Source organism: Cervus canadensis, chromosome 10 (genome assembly GCF_019320065.1).
Source record: "Cervus canadensis isolate Bull #8, Minnesota chromosome 10, ASM1932006v1, whole genome shotgun sequence".
Lineage (NCBI taxonomy): Eukaryota > Metazoa > Chordata > Mammalia > Artiodactyla > Cervidae > Cervus > Cervus canadensis.
Window position 1 is genome coordinate 29,989,939 of NC_057395.1, and position 20,872 is coordinate 30,010,810.

Here is a 20,872-nt window from a genome sequence, read left to right on the forward strand (position 1 = left end):
GGAAGCCAGCTAAGTAAACAGACAGAGGTGCGCCCGCGTTCCTGTCCCGGAGCACCTAATCAGCCAAATAAGCTCCTCACAAAAGACCAGACAGTGGAGGACTGGTTCTGAGCAGGCTCCATTTTTATAGTCTTGGGGAGAAAACCTTTCTGCCTTGGAGTTTCAATTAAAAAAAAAAAGTTTAAGTGTTGTGTATATATATGAATGTGTATGTATACGTATACACACACACACACACACACATATATATTCTATTTTAAATAAAGCCACAGCAGATTTGAAACAGCATTCAGAGGGTTACATGTAACAAAGGAAGACAGAGGGATGGGAGATACCAGCTGGGATACCCGGGAGCCCCCACTTTCCATGAAATAGAGGGTGACAGAAGATAATGAAAAAGATGTAGAGGAAATCAGAAGTGCAGTGAAGGCAGGGCAAATTAGAGAAATAAATTACTGCCCCAAACAGGAGACAAATCTAGGAAAACATTGACAGCAAGGAAGGAAGTGAGAAATCTCTGTAAATGATGGGGATGAAAGAACAAATGAAGACATATGTTAATAAAATCCAGAGGGGAAAAGCAAGACTTGTTCTTATGAATGCCTGAAGCATGAAGGATCATAGGAAGAAAGGAGTCAAAATGTTGGTTAAAATTAGGATAAATAAAACCAATGAGCAGAATTTTTAAAAGTTATAATTTTTAAAAATTTATATTGAAGTATAGATGATTTACAATGTTATGTTAATTTCTGCTCTACAGCAAAGTGATTCAGTTATACATATATATATTCTTTTTCATATTCTTTTCCATTATGGTTTATCATAGAATATTAAGTATAGTGCCCTGGGCTATACAGTAGGATCTTGTTGTTTATCCGTCCTGTATACACTAGTTTGCATCTACTAATCTCAAACTCCCAATCCATCCCTCCCTTACCCCTCTCCCACTTGGCAACCACAAGTGTGTTCTCTATGTCTGTGAGTCTATTCTGTAGATAAATTCATTTGTGTCATATTTTAGATTCCATGTATAAGTGGATATCATATGGTGTTAGTCTTTCTGTTTCTGATTTACTTCATTTAGTATGATAGTCTCTAGGTTCATCAATGTGCTGCAGATGGTATTATTTCATTCTTTTTTATGGCAGAATAGTACTCCACTGATATATATGTGTATATATATATATACATATATATATCCATCCATATATATGTATATATATATATATATATACACATCTTTATTCATTCATCTGACAATGACATTTAGGTTGTTTTCATGTCTTCGCTTTTGTGAATAGTGCTGCTATGAACATTAGAATGTATGTATCTTTTCAGATTATGATTTTCTTCGGATGTATGCCCAGGAGTGGATTGCTGGATCATATGGTAGCTCTATTTTTAGTTTCTTGGGGAACCTCTATACTGTTCTCCATAGTGGCTGCACCAGTTTACATTCCCACCAGCAGTGTAGGAGAGCCTCCTTGGAAAGTTATAATTTCTAGTGTACTCAGAAGTTTTGAAACTTTGTTAAGACAGAATATTTAGATTTTTAAAGGCCAGAATTAGAGAATTAGAGCAAAAAGAATCTGTTTCTCCTTTGGATAGACTTACAGTTGGTTTTAAAAATGGTGTTCGTTATATTTGGTCATAGGGTTCTGATGCACTCTTGAAAATTTGAATTGACTGCAAATAAGGAATTCAAAGATCATTTTGTAAAAATGGTATATTTTCTCTGTTTCTTCCTTTCAGTCTCTTCCTGTACACACACACATACACAAACTTGAACATTCTTTTTCCTAAACATTTGCAGACATCATGATACTTCAGTTTGCATTCTCCTACCTGCTCACAAAACCACTATCACACCTAAGAACACAAATAATAATTCCATAATATCTAATAGGCAGGCAGTCATATTTAAATATCAGCAATGGCAGAAACTGGAGAAGGAAATGGCAACCCTCTCCAGTATTCTTGCCTTAAAAATCTCATGGACATATGAACCTGGCAGGCTATAGTCCATGGGGTCACAAAAGAGTTGGACAGGACTGAGCATGCACACACGCACACATCGTTTCTGACGTGTGAAAAATACTGTTGAGACAAGGTGATTTGCCTAAGGCTGATGCAGAGAACATTTGCTCCATTTCACTTAAGTAGAATTTCATAGTAAGATGGCTTTGCATTTTTAAATAATTTTAAAATGATAAGTATCAAAGTTGTCATCATCGTGCAGGAATTATCACTCCTCCCTTAGCTACACTGAGCCCTCAGGACCAGTCAACTGCTGTCACAGTCATTTGCATTCATTAGCTTAGTTGAAAAGTGAAAGTTGATCAGTCATGTCTGACTCTTTGCGACCCTATGGACTGTAGCCCACGAGGCTTCTCTGTCCATGGAATTCTCCAGGCCAGAATACTGGAGTGGGTAGCCATTCCCTTCTCCAGGGGATCTTCCCAACCCAGGGATCAAACCCAGGTCTCCCACATTGCAGGCAAACTCTTTACAGTCTGAACCACCAGGGAAGCCCTGTAAACTTAATTAACATATCACAAACCCCCACAATGATGACTCAGAGACCCTCTCCTGTCACATAGCAGAAGCTCAGAGCTGTTGCCAGACTGCGCTGTGTCTGGAAGTTGGCAGGATACCCAGATGGACCCCACTGAGCTCTTATACCACTTTCCTGCTCTGACACCCTAGGGTACCAACACACACTGCCTCCCAGTATATTTCAAGACTGCAGTTGTCCCTCTGTACTCACAGGTTCCGCACCCTCGGTGCGTGAAAATACTCAGAAAAAAAGAGAAACTTGAATTTGCTATGCCCTTGCAACTCTTAACATAGAATTTATATTGTATTAAGTAGTATAAGGGGTGTCCCAGATGGTGCTAGTGGTAAAGAACCCGCCTGCCAATGCAGGAGACTTAAGAGACAAGGGGTTCGATCCCTGGGTCAGGAAGACCCCTGGAGGAGAAAATGGCTACCCACTCCAGTATTCTTGCCTGGGAAACCCCATGGACAGAGGAGCCTGGCAGGCTACAGCCCATGGGGTCACAGAGAGTCAGACATGACTGAAGCAACTTAGCACACATGCACTCAAGTAGTATAAGTAATCTAGGGATGATTTAAAGTGTACAAAGGATTATGTGGTAGTTTAAATGCAAATAGTGTGCTATTTTATTTATTTTTAAAATGTTTATTTTTATTTATTTGACTGCTCCAGGTCTTAGTTGTGGCACACAGGATCTTGAGTCCCCTGACCAAGGATTGAACTTGGGTCCCCTGCATTGGGAGCTTGGATTCTTAGCCATTGGACCACAGGTAAGTCCAAATAGTATGCTATTTTATATGAGGGACTTGAGCATCCTCGGATTTGGGTATCTGTGGGGATTCTGGAAGCAATCTCTCGCTGATACCAGGGGATGACTGTATATTTGTAAACTGTATGTAGAAACCCGTATGCAGGTCAAGAAGCAACAGTTAGAAACGGACATGGAACAACAGACTAGTTCCAAATTGGGAAAGGAGTACATCAAGGCTATATATTGTTGCCCTGCTTATTTAGATTATGTGCAGAGTACATCATGCGAAATGTCGGGCTGGATGAAGCACAAGCTGGAATCAAGATTGTCCGGAGAAATACCAATAACCTCAGATATGCAGATGATACCACCCTTATGGCAGAAAGTGAAGAGGTATTAAAGAGCCTCTCGACGAAGGTGAAAGAGGAGAGTGAAAAAGCTGGCTTAACATTCAAAAAACGAAGATCATGGCATCCGGTCCCATCACTTCATGGCAAATTAGCTGGGGAAATAATGAAAACAGTGACAGACTTTCTTTTCTTAGGCTCCAAAATCACTGCAGATGGTGACTGCAACCTTGAAATTAAAAGACACTTTCGTGCTCGCTTCGGCAGCACATATACTAAAATTGGAACGATACAGAGAAGATTAGCATGGCCCCTGCGCAAGAATGACACGCAAATTCGTGAAGCGTTCCATATTTAAAAAAAAAAAAAATAAAAGACACTTTCTCCTTGGAAGAAAAGCTATGACCAGCCTAGACAGCATATTAAAAAGCAGAGACATTACTTTGCTGACAAAGGCCTGTCTAGTCAAAGCTGTGGTTTTTCCAGTAGTCACGTATGGGTGTGAGAGTTGGACCCTAAAGAAGGCTGAGTGCCGAAGAATTGATACTTTTGAACTGTGGTGTTGGAGAAGACTCTAGAGAGTTCCGTGGACTGCAAGGAGATCAAACCAGTCAATCCTAAAGGAGATCAATCCTGAATATTCATTGGAAGGACTGATGCTGAAGCTGAAACTCCAATACTTTGGTCACCTGATGGAAGAGCCAACTCATTGGAAAAGACCTTGTTGCTGGGAAAGATTAAAGGCAGGAAGAGGTTGAAGGGGATGACAGAGTATGGGAAGGCTGGGTGACATCATGGACTTGATGGACATGAGTTTGAGCAAGCTCTAGGAGATGGTGAAGGATAGGAAAGCATGGTGTGCTCCTGTCCATGGGGTCGCAAAGAATCAGAGGACTGAGCAACTGAACAACAATGTAACTTTTCAAATGAAGTCATAAAAATAGGTGGTGCCCTCTCGCAGCTGATTGCTTGCCAGTGTTCTCTATAGTTGGTGTTTGAGGGGGTCATTAAGTTGCCACTTTGAAGAAAGTAAAAATGGCAAAGAAGGCAAGGTGAAATCTTCAGCCTTTCATGCTTTGGGCCAAAGCAAACCCATGGGATTCCTAGGACAACTTTTGGCAAAAGGGGAGACTGTAGAACACAGTAACAATAAGAGAAAGAACAGATCCTGCAAATGAGAAATACTGCTACTTAATGAACCTAGATTAAAAGTAGAATTAATGAAAGTGGATCTTTCTCTTGCTTTTTGTTATATGAAGATTCCAGGAAGGTTAGGGTAGATACCTTAGTCCATTTGCCTTTGTATTCCACAGATTTCATGCATAGTTCGGAGTATACGTTGATCTCCAGATAATATTTATGTTAATTCAGCAAACATTTCCTGAATGCATTCTGTGTGCCTGGTGCTGACCCTGCACCCCCAAATAAGAAACAGACAATGTCCATCCTTCTTGGTAAGCATGATGGACAGTGGGGCAAATGCCTAGTGTTGCAGGCTTGGGAGGGACAGGAAAGGCTTCCAGGAAGAGGTGTCATTTAAGTCAAGACTAAAGGTGGATTAGTGATTCAAACTGGCTGAACTGAATGGGTGAATTACCTTTAAAGTTAACTTGAAGACACAGGGAGCAGTAAACTATATACACAGATCTTTATTGTTTGAATTAGCAAACCAACTGGTGAGAGTGGTGGCCTGTGTATAGAAAGCAAGGGACTATGACATGGACTTATACCCTTTTACACCTTAAAAAAAAGTATTTATTTGTTTGGCTGCACTGGGTCTTAGTTGTGGCATTTAGGAGCCTACTGCACGCGGGCTCAGTAGTCGCCACATGCAGGCTCCTCAGTTGTGGTTTACAGGCTTAGTTGCCCTGAACCATGTGGGATCTTTGTTCCCAACCAGCCACTGAACCTGAGTTCCCTGCAGTGCAAGGTGACTTCCCAACCACTGGGTCACCAGGCAAGTCCCTCCTCTTAAATTGTTTTCTAATTTGTTTGAGCAATTAAAATGATTTTTTTTTAAATCCCTTGGCATCCCTTTGAGAAAAATTTTTTAAAAGAAAATGATAAATTTACGTTCTGGATGGAAGATCACTGCAGGGAACAGGAAGGGTGTAAACACACCCCTCTTCAATTGAGCAAAATTTGAGGATGCTATAAACTTGACAGGGGTCTAAGGGAAGGGGGCTTGTGGGCTTATCCAGGGACCAAAGAGAGGAGACCAGGATGGTGAACCTGTTCAGAGGGAGGGAATGAAAGTGAAAGGGAGAGCTTCTCTGGTGGTCCAGTGGCTAAGAATCCACTGCCAATGCAGGGGCCATGGGTTCCACCACTGGTCCAGAGATATCCTGTAAACCTCAGGGCAACTAAGCCCACATGCCACAGCTACTGACGACTGCATGCTCTACAGTCTGTGCTCCACAACAAGAGGAGCCACCGCCATGAGAAGCCCAGCTCGGAAACAAAGAGTAGCCCCTGCAAACTGCAGCTAGAGAACACCCGCAGCCAATGAAGACCCAGTGCAGCCAATGAATAAATAAATAGTATTTTTTTTCCATTTATTTTTATTAGTTGGAGGCTAATTACTTTACAATATTGTAGTGGTTTTTGCCATACATTGACATGAATCAGCCATGGATTTACATGTGTTCCCCATCCCGATCCCCCCTCCCACCTCCCTCTCCATCCCATCCCTCTGGGTCTTCCCATTGCACCAGCCCTGAGCACTTGTCTCATGCATCCAACCTGGGCTGGTGATCTGTTTCACCCTTGATAGTATACTTGTTTCAATGCTATTCTCTTAGAACATCCCCCCCCTCGCCTTCTCCCACAGAGTCTAAAAGTCTGTTCTGTACATCTGTGTCTCTTTTTCTGTTTTGCATATAGGGTTATCGTTACCATCTTTCTAAATTCCATATATATGCCTTAGTATACTGTATTGGTCTTTATCTTTCTGGCTTACTTCACTCTGTATAATGGGCTCCAGTTTCATCCACCTCATTAGAACTGATTCAAATGAATTCTTTTTAATGGCTGAGTAATATTCCATGGTGTATATGTACCACAGCTTCCTTATCCATTCGTCTGCTGATGGGCATCTAGGTTGCTTCCATGTCCTGGCTATTATAAACAGTGCTGCGATGAACATTGGGGTGCACGTGTCTCTTTCAGATCTGGTTTCCTCGGTGTGTATGCCCAGAAGTGGGATTGCTGGGTCATAAGGCAGTTCTATTTCCAGTTTTTTAAGAAATCTTCACATTGTTCTCCATAGTGGCTGTACTAGTTTGCATTCCCACCAACAGTGTAAGAGGGTTCCCTTTTCTCCACACCCTCTCCAGCACTGAAAAAATAAATAATGTTTTTAAAAAAGAAAGTGAACCGGTTCATTAAAACCTTGCTAATTTTTTAAAAAAGGAAACCTCCAGAAACAGAAATGGAGGGACAATCTTGGAAAAGAAGAAGAGAAAAGAAGATGACATGGCAAATGCATCCCTGAAGCAATTGACCCTTGTTTTGGGGTGATCCTTCCTTTTTTACAGTTGTTGCGTTTTACATTGTGAAACAGACAAAGGGTAGTGTTGATGAGGAATATTTGTACAGGTGACGCAGCAAATATGTTTACAAGAGGGTTAGTATTACTGGGCAAGAGTGTTCAGGTGTGAATTTATTTTCTTTTACTTTCTTATTGAGGTATAATTGATTTACAATGTTGTGTTTGTTTCAGGTATGCAGCAAAGTGAACAGTCGGATAGTCACGTCTGACTCTTTGCAATTCCATGCATTGTAGCCTGCCCGTCTCCTCTGTCCATGGAATTCCCCAGGCAAGAGTACTGGAGTGGGTTGTCTTTTCCTTCTCCAGGGGATCTTCCCGACCCAAGGATCAAACCCAGGTCTCCTGCATTGCAGGCAGGTTCTTTACCAACTGAGTCACTATGGAAGCCCCCTTGTATATATACACATATATATTCCTTTTTAGATTCTTTTCCGATGTTGGTTATTACAAAATAGTAGGTATAGTTCCCTGTGCTATACACACTTGTTGGTTATCTGTTTTATATATAGTAGTGTGTATATGTTAATCCCAGACTCTTAATTTATCCCTCTCCCCCATTTCCCCTTTGGTAACCAAAAATTTGTTTTTTTATGTCTGTGGGTCTATTTAACTTTTATATATAAGTTCATTTGCATCATTTTTTTTTTTTTGGATTCCACATATAAGTGATATCATATGATATTTTCCTTCCCCTATCTGGGTTACTTTGCTTAGTATGATAATCTCAAGGTCCCTCCACATTGCTGCAAATGGGAGATGTGACCTTTTTTTAATTAATTTATTTTTTACTGAAAGATAATTTCTTTACAGAATGTTGTTGTTTTCTGTCAAACCTCAGCATGAACCAGCCATAGGTACACACATATCCCCTCCCTCCTGAACTTCCCTCCCATCTCCCTCCCCACCCCACCCCTCCAGGTTGATACAGAGCCCCTGTGTGTGTTTCCTGAGCCAAACAGCCAATTGCCGTGGGCTGTCTATTTTACATATGGTAATGTGAGCTTCCATGTTACTCTTTCCATACATCTCACCCTCTCCTCCCCTCTCCCCATGTCCACAAGTCTATTCTCTAGGTCTGTTTCTCCACAGCTGCCCTGTAAGTAAATTCTTCACTATCATTTTTCTGGATTCTGTATGTATGCGTTGCTGCTGCTGCTGCTGCTGCTAAGTCACATCAGTCATGTCTGACTCTGTGCGACCCCATAGACGGCAGCCCACCAGGCTCCCCCGTCCCTGGAATTCTCCAGGCAAGAACACTGGAGCGGGCTGCCATTTCCTTCTCCAGTGCATGAAAGTGAAAAGTGAAAGTGAAGTCACTCAGTCGTGTTCCACTCTTTGAAACCCCATGGACTGTAGTCTACCAGGCTCCTCCTTCCGTGGGATTTTCCAGGCAAGAGTACTAGAGTGGGTTGCCATTGTTTTCTCCATATATGCGTTAGATTATGATATTTATCTTTCTCTTTCTGACTTACTTCAGTCTGTATAATAGATTCTAGATTCATCCACCCATTAGAACTGACTCAAAGGCGTTCCTTTTTATGGCTGAGTAATGTTCCATTGTGTATATATACCACAACTTCTTTATCCATTCATCTGTCAGTGGACATCCAGGTTGCTTCCATGTTCTTGCTATTGTAAATAGTGCTGCAATGAACAATGGGATACATGTGTCTTTTTCAGTTTTGGTTTCCTCAGGGTATATGTCTAGGAGTGGGATTGCTGGGTCATATGGTGGTTTTATTCCTAGTTTTTTAAGGAATCTCCATACCGTCTTCCATAGTGGCTGTATCAATTCACATTCCCACCAACAGTGCAAGAGCATTCTCTTTTCTCCACACCCTTTTCAGCATTTGTTGTTTGTAGATTTTTTGATAATGGCCATTCTGACCAATGTGAAGTGATATCTCATTGTAGTTTTGATTTGCATTTCTCTAATAATGAGCGATGTTAAGCATCTTTTCATGTGCTTGTTAGCCATCTGTATGTCTTCTGTGGAGAAATGTCAGTTTCAGTCTTTTTCCTGCTTTTTGATTGGGTTGTTTGTTTTTCTGGTATTGAGTTGTATGAGCTGTTTGTATATTTTGGAAATTAATCTTTTGTCAGTTGTTTCATTTGCTATTATTATCTCCCATTCTGAAGGTTTTCTTTTCACCTTGCTTATAGTTTCCTTTCCTGTGCAAACACTTTTAAATTTAATCAGGTCCCACTTGTTTACTTTTGTTTTTATTTCTCTTACTCTAGGAGGTGGGTCATAGAGGATCTTGCTTTGATTTATGTCATCGAGTGTTCTGCCTATGTTTTCCTCTAAGAGTTTTATAGTTTCTGTTTAGGTCTTTAATCCATTTTGAGTTTGTGTATGGTGTTAGGAAGTGAACACTTCCAAACTCATTCTATGAGGCCACTATCACCCTGATACCAAAACCAGACTAAGACAACACAAAAAACGAAAACTACAGACCAATATCACTGATGAACATAGATGCAAAAATCCTCAACAAAATTTTAGCAAACAGAATTCAGCAACACATAGAAAGGCTCATACACCATGATCAAGTTGGGTTTATCCCAGGGATGTAAGGATTCTTCAACATACGCAAATCAATCAGTGTGATACACCACATTAACAAATTGAAAGATAAAAACCATATGATCATCTCAATAGATGCAGAAAAAGCCTTTGACAAAATTCAGCACTCATTTATAATTAAAACTCTTCAAAAAATAAGCATAGAAGGAACCTACCTCAATATAGTGAAGGCCATATATGATAGTTCAGTTCAGTTCAGTCGCTCAGTCGTGTCTGACTCTTTGCGACCCCATGAATGGCAGCACGCCAGGCCTCCCTGTCCATCACCAACTCCAGGAGTTTACTCAAACCCATGCCCATCAAGTCGGTGATGCCATCCAGCCATCTCATCCTGTGTCATCCCCTTCTCCTCCTGCCCCCAATCCCTCCCAGCATCAGGGTCTTTTCCAATGAGTCAACTCTTCGCATGAGGTAGCCAAAGTATTGGAGTTTCAGCTTCAGCATCAGTCTTTACAATGAACACCCAGGACTGATCTCCTTTATGATGGACTGGTTGGGTCTCCTCGTAGTCCAAGGGACTCTCAAGATTCTTCTCCAACACCATAGTTCAAAAGCATCAATTTTTCGGCGCTCAGCTTTCCTCACATTCCAACTCTCACATCCATACATGACCACTGGAAAAACCATAGCCTTAACCAGATGGACCTTTGTTGGCAAAGTAATATCTCTGCTTTTTAATATGCTATCTAGGTTGGTCATAACTTTTCTTCCAAGGACTAAGCATCTTTTAATTTCATGGCTGCAATCATGATCTGCAGTGATTTTGGAGCCCCAAAAAATAAAGTCTGACACGGTTTCCACTGTCTCCCCATCTATTTCCCATGAAGTGATGCGACCAGATGCCATGATCTTAGTTTTCTGAATGTTGAGCTTTAAGCCAACTTTTTCATTCTCCTCTTTCACTTTCATCAAGAGGCTTTTTAGTTCCTCTTCACTTTCTGCCGTAAGGATGGTATCATCTGCATGTCTGAGCTTATTGATATTTCTCCTGGCAATCTTGATTCCAGCTTGTGCTTCTTCCAGCCCAGCGTTTCTCATGATGTACTCTGCATATAAGTTAAATAAGCAGGGTGACAATATACAACCTTGACATACTTCTTTTCCTATTTGGAACCAGTTGTTGTTCCATGTCCAGTTCTAACTGTTGCTTCCTGACCTGCATATAGGTTTCTCAAGAAGCAGGTTAGGTGGTCTTGTATTCCCATCTCTTTCAGAATTTTCCACAGTTTATTGTGATCCACACAGTCAAAGGCTTTGGTGTAGTCAATAAAGAAGAAATAGATGTTTTTCTGGAACTCTTGCTTTTTTGATGATCCGTCGAATGTTGGCAATTTGATCTCTGGTTCCTCTGCCTTTTCTAAAACCAGCTTGAACATCTGGAAGTTCACGGTTGACGTATTGCTGAAGCCTGGCTTGGAGAATTTTGAGCATTACTTTACTAGTGTGTGAGATGAGGGCAATTGTGCGGTAGTTTGAGCATTCTTTGGGATTGCCTTTCTTAGGGATTGGAATGAAAACTGACCTTTTCCAGTCCTGTGGCCACTGCTGAGTTTTCCAAATTTGCTGGCATATTGAGTGCAGCACTTTCACAGCATCATCATCCATATATGATAAGCCTACAGCAAACATTATTCTCAGTGGTGAAAAACTGAAAGCATTCTCCCACTAAGATCAGGAACAAGACAAGGGGGTTCACTTTCACTACTATTATTCAGCATAGTTCTGGAAGTCCAAGCTACAGCAATCAGAGAAGAAAAAGAAATAAAAGGAATCCAGATCATAAAAGAAGAAGTAAAGCTCTCACTGGTTGCAGATGACATGATACTGTACATAGAAAACCCTAAAGATAGTATCAGAAAATTACTAGAGCTAATCAGTGAATTTAGCAAAGTTGCAGGATACAAAATCAATACACTGAAATCACTTGCATTTCTATATACTAAAAATGGAAAATCAGAAAGAGAAACTAAGGAATCAATCCCATTCACCATTGCAACAAAAAGAATTAAATATCTAGGGATAAACCTACCTAAGGAGATAGAAGAACTGTACACAGAAAATTATAAAACACTAATGAAATCAAAGATGACATAAATGGAGAGATATTCCATGTTCCTTGGTAGGAAGAATCAATATTGTGAAAATGACTGTGCTACCAAATGCAACCTACAGATTCAATGTGATCCCTATCAAATTACCAATGACAGTTTTTACAGAACTGGAACAAAAATTTCCCAATTCATATAGAAACACAGAAGACCCTGAATAGGCAAAGCAGTCTTGAGAAAGAAGACTGGAACTGGAGGTATCAACCTTCCTGACTTCAGATTATACTACAAAGTTACAGTCATCAAGACAGCATGGTACTAACACAAAAACAGAAACATATACTGGCACAAAAACAGAAATATAGACCAATGGAACAAGATAGAAAGTCCAGAAGCAAACCCATGTTTATGGGTACCTTATTTTTGACAAAGGAGGCAAGAATATACAATGGTGCAAAGATAGCCTCTTCAATAAATGGTGCTGGAAAAACTGGACGGCTACATGTAAGAGATGTGACTTTTTTAATGGAGCAGTTTGTTTTTACTTTTTGGAATTTTTGCCAGGGAGCACATTAAAGAAATGTAAGTCTTCTAAGCCCAGTGCAAAACATCAAAACATGAAGTCTGGGGGTAAGGTATACCTGTGGGGTCAGTAAGGCTAGAGTTTGATTCCTGGCTCTGTCACTCACTTGCTCTGGGACATCAGGGCTCTTCAGTTTCCCCACACTGCATCTTTATCAGTGGCAGAGGGGTAGTAACCCATGTGGGAGTGTTGTTTTGAGGGTTGACAATAAAGTGGCAGCTCATAACACCATCTTCATGTTATTTGCATTTGGTGGGATGGCCTGAATTCTCAGCACCCAGCTCCTGAGGGTGGGGGAGAAGGTGGCTACTGCTCCCCTCTCCATGGTTCTGGAAAAGAGATATAAAAAGTGCAGGCAACCCACTGGTTAGTGAGGAATTCCTGATTGTTTGCTGGGTAGGTTCACTATCTCTGCAGTCTCCCACAGGAAGAGATAGGAGCCAAGTACAACCCAACCCCAAACCCAAGTACATGACAGACTTGGAGCAATGGAACCACTAAGGGGGAGGGAAAAGGGAAAACTGTCAAGAGAAAAGCAGACTTGTCAAGAGGCTGTTATGGATTTGAGGGAGAGGGAAATTGGCCAACGACATTTTCGTGTCCATGAAGGAGGGGAAAAGTGTATTCTAGGTCAAGGTGAATTAAAAGTTGCTCAGTCGTGTCTGACTCTTTATGACCCCATGGACTAATACAGTCCATGAAATTCTCCAGGCCAGAATACTGGAGTGGGTAGCCTTTCCCTTTTTCCAGCGGATCTTCCCAACCCAGGGATCAAACCGAGGTCTCCCGCACTGCAGGCGGGTTCTTTATCAGCTGAGCCACCAGGGAAGCCTGGATGGTCTAGGTGGGAGATGATAAAAAGCAGAGGAAACACAAACCCATCAAATGTCAAAAATAATGTTTTCAGAGCAACTATAAAGACAGGAAAATGAGAGGTCAAACAAAAAGAGAAACTTGTACGAGCATATTTTTAAAAAATACATTCAAGACTATTAGAATCACTTAGGGAAGGCACTTTCCTGTCCAGGATCTGTAGGCACTCATTTTGTTTTGATGTTCAAGGCCTTCTATAATCTGGACCCAAACATCTTTGTCCAGTTCTGATGCCAACTATAGTAAATAAGTAAGTCATTTATCAAACCCTTTTGACTTGTTCTCGGGGTCTAGGTACCAAAGGGAGGAAGCCCCCACTGCCCTGTCATCTCATGGAAATGCCCATGAGATGGAGGCATTCCAGAAATTGCTCCCCTGGTGAAGGACCTGGGATTGTTCCTCTTGCCTTGGAAGGTTCCTCAAGCTCCTTCTTTTCTGTCTACATCCCATCTTCCTTCTTGGGCCATTCTACACACATGTCCAATATCCCTCCCCTCAAGGAGTTTGTGAACTGGTAGAAGAGATCAAACAAGTACTTATTAGCTATGACAATGGGCAGCACGTGGTGGAAGGAGTGCAGAGAGATGGTAGGAGAGGAGGAAAAAAGGGTGTTGGAATGGCTTTGCAGAAGAGGTAGCATCGGAGATGGAAAGATACGGGTAGAATCATAGAGGGTTGGGTAAGTTGAAAAAGAGTTGGTTGAGTAAAGTACCTGACATGACTGATTTGGATACATTTTAGGTATTAGTATTCAGGTGATAAACAGAGACAGTAATGTGGGCCATCCCATGAAATGTCTTTGTTGCTAGGCTGAGAAATGTATACCTAATACAGTAGCCAATAGGGATCCATTGGAGATCTTTGAGCAGAAGAGCAACACACAACCATGTGGTCTCCAAGCTCAAAGGGACTTAAAGGCCTTTGGTTCCATCCAAAGCTTGATGTCTCTGTCTGCCAAGTCCAGACTTGGCCACTAAGTTCTCCTTGTTATGAAGAGTAAATGAGATGACACTTGTAAAGTGCTTAGCTCAGGGTTTGCCAGAAAGCAAAGCTCAATAAATCTTGACTGATGTTGTCAATATCACCATTCATTGGATTATTATTTAGGAAGGTTTTCTTTAAGCCTTCATTCACATTTGTAATGTAAGGATTTGAAGACAGCTATCCCATTCCTTTAAATTTTATTTTTTTACTTTTATTTTTTGGTCATTTGGCATGTGATCCCTGATTGAACCCATGTCCCCTATATTGGAAGCACAGACTCTTAACCTCTGGACTGCCAGGGAAGTCCCAGTTATCCCATTCCTGTTTGAGCTTTGTCTTCTCTAGACCAGATATTCTTGGTTTCCTCCACCAGCCCACATTCCTTTATCTTCCTGACTGTCTCTAGTCCTTGTAAAATGTGGTAACTGGAACCCAGTTGTCTGATCACAGCTGACCAGAGCGGGCCCTTTCCTTCTCTTATTATACAGAAGATGCCTGAAGTGGAAAGAAAAACTTGAGAATTTTTTGGCAGTCATGCTCTGAGTATAATACAGGCACTCATCACACTGAATATAATTCTGATTTAAACTCCTAAACCATTCCTGCATGCACTGCTGCTAAGCCACAGGCTTTTCTATTCTCCACTTGTTCTTGGACTTGCACAAGACCACAGATTGCTTTGTGATTATTGTTTCCTCTTATTGTCAGGAAAAAATTGTGAAAGGCTTTGAAATGGGCAAAAAGATGACTGTTTCCATTCAGTGAAATTGCTGGGTGTCATCTAGCAGATTCTTCTTGGGTTGTCTGATTTTACAGGGGTCTGTGTCTTTCACTGTTTTTGATTAAACTAATTTGCAACTATAAATTGTAGAAAACACATGGTGCTAATGCGAAGAATTCTCATCCATAAAGAGGCAAATGAATTTTGTCTGGTGGACATGCAATTGATTTTCACCCTGTGAAAGAAGCTGCTAGTCTTCCATCTATTAGCAAATTTATTTCAGTATCTGATTGCTTTTGTATGTGTCCCTTCTCTGGGTTTCCCTTGGAGCCAGTTGTAATGTTTTACTGCCTCATTGTTATTTAATAAGTTAGTTAATGGACACATGTTCATTTTATATTTGTACAAGAACCCTGATTCTTACTTAAAGTAATCCTTCAGCACTGATTTTCTTATCCTTTCACAAATTGGAAAGGCATGAACAGGGCAGAGATGAAGATTTAGCAAGCATTAGAGACCTCACTTTAAACTGTCATGGATTACAGTTGCCAGGATATGGAAGCAACCTAAGTGTATCAATAGATGAATGGGTAAAGATGTGGTATATATACACAATGGAGTACTGCTCAACCATAAAAAAGAAATTCTGCCATTTGCTATAGTGTGGATGGTCATAGAGAATGTTATGCTTAGTGAAGTAAGTCAGAGAAAGACAAATACTATATATTATTACTTACATGTAGAATCTAAAAAATAAAGCAAGCTAGTGAATATAACAAGACAGATACAGATAGAAAACTAGTGATTGCTTCTGGGGAGAGGGAAGAGGGTGGGGCATGATGGTAGGGGATTTAGAAATACAAACTACTATATATCAAATAAGTAAGCTACTAGAAGGATATATTGCACAGCACAGGGAATATAGCCAATATTTTTCAATAACTATAAGTGGAGTATAAGCTATAACATTTTTGAATCTGTCTTGTACACTGGAAACTAACATCATATTATAAACCAACTATACCTCAATTTTTAAAAAAATATACTTTTTAACAAAAGGAAATATTGACATTGGGTCTACCAGCCCATATCTTGTGGTAAAGCTGCTCAACCAGTTATCACTTCATGTAACTGTACCAGTGTGCCTCTACTTACAAACAAGTCATTCATAAGTCCATTTGTGTATAAATTCTATGTGATTAAGAGGGAGCAAAACTTGCTCTTCCCATGTGCATTCTCACCAATGATGCATGCAGGTCTGACTGATAATTTTGAGATCAGTCATAGATTTCTTCTTCCTTGCTTATTTACATTCATATGGATATCCTTTGCCAAAAATGACCAGTTTCCCTGCACCAAAAATCCTTAATGATCTTGGAACTTCCCTGGTGGTCCAGTGGCTAAGACTCTGAGCTCCCAATGCAGGGGGCCCAGGTTCAATCCCTGGTCAGGGAACTAGTCCCACATGCTGCAATTAAGAGTTCCTACATCACAACTAAAGTTCCTGCATGTGGCAACTAACACCTGGCTCAGCCAAATTAATTAATTAATTAATTTTTAAAAATCCTTAATGATCTTGTTGGAGAGCACTGAGCAGGAGAATTGAGTTGCTGTGAAGAGGAATTTGGGGGTTGGTTAGTGGAAACAGAACACATTAAGTGAGTGAAGTTAAGGTCTGTTACCAGCCTGCAGGACGTAGGTGCAGAAACAGCAAGGAGAATGAGGAAGTGGCTGCCATAATGGCATTTTTGGCTGGAAGACTGTGAGACAGCCAAGGATGCAGGTGAAGGGAATGGACCCTTCCTCATGCTAATGGTATTATAATGATAAGTAAACATTAATCTGGTCCTAAAAAAGCCTGTGTCTAGTGGCTGCACCTGAGAAGAAGGACAGGTGGGCTTTGAGAGGATGCTCTTGAGCAGACAGAAGATGAGATCCTGGACAGAAAAGGACTGAGAAGAATGAGAGCTGGTGAAGAGGCCTGGGTGCTGGAGACCTTCCTAGGTATTACACACTGGTGTTACAGCAGTGCCCACAGGGCTGGAAAAGGTCAGTTTTCATTCCAATCCCAAAGAAATGCAATGCCAAAGAATGTTCAAACTACCGCACAGTTGCACTCATCACACATGCTAACAAAGTAATGCTCAAAATTCTCCAACTGAAGCTTCAGAAGTATGTGAACTGAGAACTTCCAGATGTTCAAGCTGAATTTAGAAAAGGCAGAGGAACCAGAGATCAAATTACCAATATCCGTTGGATCATCAAAAAAGCAAGAGAGTTCCAGAAAAACATCTCCTTCTACTTGATTGACTATGCCAAAGCCTTTGACTGTGTGGATCACAACAAACTGTGGAAAATTCTTAAAGAGATGGGAATGCCAGACCACCTGACCTGCCACCTGAGAAACCTGCATTCAGGTCAAGAAGCAACAGTTAGAACTGGACATGGAACAACAGACTGGTTCCAAATTGGGACAGGAATATGTCAAGGCTGTATATTGTCACCCTGCTTATTTAATTTATATGCAGAGTACATCATGAGAAATGCTGGGCTGGATGAAGCACAAACTGGAATCAAGATTGCTGGGAGAAATCAATAACCTCAGATATGCAGATGATACCACCATTATGGCAGAAAGCAAAGAAGAACTAAAGAGCTTCTTGATGAGAGTGAAAAAGGAGAGTGAAAAAGCTGGCTTAACATTCAAAAAACTAAGATCATGGCATCCGGTCCCATCACTTCATGGCAAATAGATGGGGAAACAATGGAAACAGTGACAGACTTTCTTTTCTTGGGCTTCAAAATCACTGCAGGTGGTGATTGCAGCCTTGAAATTAAAAGATGCTTGCTCCTTGGAGGAAAAGCTATGACCAACCTAGACAGCATATTAAAAAGCAGAGACATTGCTTTACCAACAAAGGTCCATCTAGTCAAAGCTATGGTTTTTCCAGTAGTCGTGTATGGATGTGAGAGTTGGACAGACTATAAAGAAAGCTGAGCATGGAAGAATTGATGCTTCTGAACTGTGGTGTTGGAGAAGATTCTTGAGAGTCCCTTGGACTGCAAGGAGATCCAACCAGTCCATCCTAAAGGAAATCAGTCCTGAATATTCGTCGGAAGGACTGATGCTGAAGCTGAAACTCCAATACTTTGGCCACCTGATGTGAAGAACTGACTCATTTGAAAAGACCCTGATTGTGCTCACTTCGGCAGCACATATACTAAAATTGGAATGATACAGAGAAGATTAGCATGGCCCCTGCGCAAGGATGACACGCAAATTCGTGAAGCGTTCCATATTTTTGTCAATGTATGACAAAAACCACTACAATATTGTAAAGTAATTAGCCTCCAACTAATAAAAATAAATGAGAAAGAAAAAGAAAAGAAAAGACCCTGATGCTGGGAAAGATGGAAGGCAGGAGGAGAAGGAGATGACAGAGGATGAAATGGTTAGATGGCATCAACAACTCGATGGACATGAGTTTGAGCAAGCTCCAGGAGTTGGTGATGGACAGGGAAGCCTGGAGTGCTGCAGTCCATGGCGTTGCAAAGAGTCGGACACGACTGAGCGACTGAACTGAACTGAACTGAACTGATCCTGGTTCAGGTCTGAGTACATGATCAGTCAGGACTATGGCTTCACAGTGCCTCTCCTTGGCCATCGCTGCACTAAAGGTAAATTGAGAAAGAACAGGATGGGTGAGGCAACAAAATGCAGTGACCTTGCAGGACATTCGTTGGCACTTACTGTATTTGAATTCATCAGACACTTTTGACAGTGGAAGTGGCTATGCCCAGTGCACCACCGTTGACGGCTCATAGAGTCCCATCATTGACTTTTCAACTCCACAACAGCTTCATTTGCGTCGATGAAAGGTCTTCTGCTAAAAAGCTTCTGCGTTGTGTTTTAATCCACATCTCTCAACCTTTTCTCCAAGGAGGAGAGGCTTATTAAATGACTTGCTGAAGTCCTGACCCAGTATGTTTAATTTTTTTTTTCTAACTACTGGTTTAGCCCCAGAAAGAAATTAATCTTACAGAACACAGTTGTACCTTAGGATCTGAGGTTGAGGAACAGAGGGTGCTGTAGAGTCCAGTCATCACCCATTCACAATGCTTTAATTTTTCACTTGTTCTTTGGTTCCCTTATGCCCTTGACCTTCTATAGGGTCCATCCACTCAATCCTACCTCCCAGGCAACCTACTCACATGTTCAAGTGTATCCGTGCAAACGCTGGCAGCTGCGTGACTCTCAGGGGAAAGCACGTAAGCCAGGTGCACCATTAAAGGCTGAAACAATGACGTCATTTGTCCTCCAAGGCCTGTCCCCAAAGCTGCTGCTTTAAAATTCATCCCAAGAAGAATAAATGTGCAGTTGAGTTCATCTGGGCACAGCTTTTCAGACCATGAGCATTTCAGATATTCTCTTTGGGGCTCTTGATGATAGAAAGGTACTTTGTTTTACTTTATTTTATTAAACTTCTCTATTTATTTTTTAAAAAGTTTTGACTATGCCATTTGGTATGTGAGATCTTAGTTCCCCGACCAGGGATGGAACCTACGCTCTCTGCAGAGTATGTTAACCACTGGAGCCCCAGGGTAGTTCCTAGAATGATTTTTAAAGTAACAAAAATAATGTTGTATAAACATAATTTGTGTACATATATGTTTTTTAGAAAAGTGATTAAAAGCTGATATGCCAAAGTATTTTTTATTTTAATTAATTTTTATTAAAGTATAGTTGAATTACAATGTTGTATTAGTTTCTGGTGTACAGCAAAGTGAGTCAGTTATGCATATACATATGTCTACTCTTTTTTAGATTCTGTGCTGTACAGTAGGCCCTTACTATTTATTTTATGTGTAGTAGTATGTCTATGTCAATCCCAGTCTCCCAATTTATCCCTCCCTGCTTTGACCTTTGGTAACCACAGATTTGCTTTCTGCATCTGTGGCTCTATTTCTGTTTTGTAAGTTCATTTGTACTATTTTTTTTTAGATTCCACATATAAGTGATATCATATGGTGTTTGTCTTTCTCCATTTGACTTACTTCACTCAGTATGACAAGCTTTAGGTCCATCCATGTTATAATGCCAAATGGCATTCTTTCTTTTTTATGGCTGAGTAATGTTCCATTGTATATATGTACCACTTCTTCTCTATCCATTAATTTGTTAATGTACATTTAGGTTGCTTCCATGTCTTGGCTATTGTAAATATTAATAGTCCTGCTCTTGGGGTGCATGTGTCTTTTTGAATAGTTTTCATTTAACAAACATTTATTGAGCACCATTCTTGGTTCTCAGGGAGGAAAATTCCCTGCTTTCATGGACTTCGTGTTCTACTGAGGTGGTCAGACAATAAGTAACAACCACCACAACAATATTAGTAGTAGTAATCTAACAAAACTATGAACCCAAATAAGGCAGAGTTAGAGTATAGAGGGTGTTAGAGAAGGGACAGTGAAATCTCAAGACGGTAAGATTACAGGGAATCCCCTGGCGGTCCAGTGTTGTTAGGACACCACATTTTCACTGCTGGGGGCCTGAGTTTAATACTTGGCTTCGGAACTGAGATCCCATAAGTCATGTGGTGTTGCAAGAAAAAAAAGATGGTAAAATTGTAGATAATTTGCATTTTTTTCCTGTGTGTTTTTCTCTACTTTCCAAATTGTTTACAGTAAACATGCCTTCCTTCTGTAATTAAAAAATAAGTGATTTGGAGAAACATTCTCTTAAGGGGCAGTAGCAGATTGTCAGACTTCTGTTCACTTTCTCCCTGGCTCTTTTTTGACAAGATCTTTGGTTGGTTGTTTACCAATCCACTGTGTGGGACTTTCATGGGGATTTTCATGGGGAGAACAGGA

At 40.7% G+C, this 20,872-nt stretch overlaps 3 non-coding genes across 3 annotated transcripts; all 3 read left to right on the forward strand.

Moving 5' to 3' along the window:
* Window positions 1-3,906: 3,906 nt before the first annotated feature.
* Window positions 3,907-4,013, forward strand: LOC122448994. The gene has a single exon (XR_006271815.1). It is a non-coding gene; the product is annotated as a U6 spliceosomal RNA (small nuclear RNA).
* Window positions 4,014-16,383: 12,370 nt separating this feature from the next.
* Window positions 16,384-16,456, forward strand: TRNAG-CCC. The gene has a single exon. It is a non-coding gene; the product is annotated as a tRNA-Gly (tRNA).
* Window positions 16,457-18,198: 1,742 nt separating this feature from the next.
* Window positions 18,199-18,305, forward strand: LOC122449108. Its single transcript, XR_006271910.1, has one exon. It is a non-coding gene; the product is annotated as a U6 spliceosomal RNA (small nuclear RNA).
* The last annotated feature ends 2,567 nt before the right edge of the window (window positions 18,306-20,872 follow it).